The sequence below is a fragment of the Egretta garzetta genome, unplaced genomic scaffold (genome assembly GCF_000687185.1).
Source record: "Egretta garzetta isolate BGI_Z169 unplaced genomic scaffold, ASM68718v1 scaffold7, whole genome shotgun sequence".
Lineage (NCBI taxonomy): Eukaryota > Metazoa > Chordata > Aves > Pelecaniformes > Ardeidae > Egretta > Egretta garzetta.
The window spans coordinates 82,138-84,362 of NW_009260350.1; positions in this window are offsets into that span (position 1 = coordinate 82,138).

Sequence of the window (2,225 nt, forward strand, 5' to 3'; positions counted from 1 at the left end):
TGAGGAGGAGCCGGGCGGGGGCCCGGCCTCCCCTGGGCCGGGGGCCGCAGCCGCCCCCCGCTCTCCGCCTGCCTCGTTGGCTGACGTTTCCCTGCCGGGGTGAAAATGCGGTTGTTTGTGGTGTCTCGGCCCTGCCCCCGGGGCATGTGCAAGGAGTCGTTTTACCAGCTGGAAAGCCGGGTGAAGGTTTTAGGTTTTTTTAAGAAAGAAAAGCGCGTGGCCTTGTATAATTTTCACTGAGTCCGTAGTTACCAGTGTCCAAGCGTTTGGCAGAAGTTGGCAGGTGGGGGCGGCTGCTCTCCCTGGCGCTGTGCAACCCCGGGGGGGACCGGCCATGAGGAGAGGCACCTCGCGGGGAGCCGGCAGCCCTGCTCACCAGGTACTCCCGTAAGCTTGTGCTCTTCATAGCGGTGAAACAGTTTTAAGAACACTGTTTCTAGGACACAATTCTGTCTTCTTAGAGAGAACACACAATCCCCTTACTCCCCCTTCTCTCTCCAAACCTGGAGAAAACACCCTGTGCACAGAGCGTGCTGTTACCCTCAGGCCTGGGTGCCCGCTGGGCGAGTGTTGGCCCTCGTCCCACGACGGCTGAAGTCACTGGGGGCTGAAGCCAACGTGGGACCCCGGCAGCTCCCGCTCCAACAACCTCCAGGCGGCTGGCAGGGGCAGGAGGCCAAGGCTGTCCTACACACTTGTACCCATCAAGGTCAGGCTGTCAGGAGCAGGGCGGTGAGGCTGTCAACTGTTTAGTCTTGGCATTTTTACCTATTTTTAGGCAGATTTCAGAGTAAGGAGGAGAGCAGTTTTCCCATGTTGGACACAAAACCCGATTTTGCTAAGAGCTTAGGGTCTGCAACTAATGATTGCCTCCTTCCTCTGTGATGATCTGTCTGCTAAAGTACCAAGTCCTGCTATGCCCTGCCCTACCTTGGCAACATGAACAGCTCCTGGGTGCTCCTGTGAAGCCAACACAGCTAGTTTTGCTCTGGCTTTGCTTTTTTTTTTCCCCCTTATATTACTATGTATCAAGACAAATGTATGACTTGGCAATACTAGTGCTTTAGGAGGTAGCAAAGTTTTAATATCTTTTTTTTCCCCCAAAACTTTTTAGGTTTCTAAAACTTTTCTGGTAAATTTAAGTCTAATGCTAACTGGATTAGTTCTTAGGGGTTTGTTTAATCCCTTAGAAGTAGCCCACAGGCTCCCATCTTACTGATGAGCAAGTATTCCTTTTATCCCAGGTGTTTTAATATGTTGTAAAGCAGGCCTCGTAATACCACAAATTGGTGTAGGTCTGATGTATGACCTAAGTGGATCAGCTGAGCTCATTGTTCATTATGAAATTACAACATGTTGCTATGTAAAACATACAGGTTCTGCAGCAGTGTGGGACACTTTTTCTGAGTTGCTGAAGAAGTAATATCCTGGGAGATGATGCAGCACTGTGGCATGTTTAGCTCCCATTTACAGGAGTCTGTGTTTCGGGGAGGGACTGTCCTGTCACATTTGGGTTAATACAGTGGTTTTAACAGAGACCGTGAAGCTGAAAGGCGAGTGAAATATTCCTGACTCTGTGTGACAAGGGAAAACTGTAGCTATTTGTCCTTGGCTATCATTAAAACATTGTTAGCAAGTGTCTACTAGTAACATTATCTGATTTCTAGACAAGAAATCTGCTATTTGCAGTCTCTTTTTCTCAATAAAGAGATAATGTCTATATGTAACTCACTAGACACCTGAAATTAATTCTTAAAATTCTTAATGTAATTCTTAAAATAATCACTTCCTGGAATTGAATCACCCTAAATGATGCAGTAGCTTGTAAGCTAATGAAGTAATTCTGTACTCAGCATGTATTTGATCAAGAGCAGATGAAAGGTCAGAGGGCCAAATGAAGACATCCCAGCTGTGGCATGTGCATCCCGGGAATGAGGGGGCTGCACAAAGACCTGCCAGACCTGGTTCTCCCCAAGGGACTGAGCTTGTTGGTGTGAGAACACTGCCTGTCTCCCATCCTGGCTTGTGCTTGTGATCCTGTCTAACAGCAGGATTGGTGCTGCCACGCCATCTTCAAGTACTTGTCTAAACGTGCTTATTTGCAGACTTTGAACAGGAATAGTTCTTGTACAATGGGATGGATGGATCCTTTCCAGATTTATTAGAAGCATGAAATGAATTATATATTAAACATATGAAAAATCCTGGTTGAACCTTTTCACCTG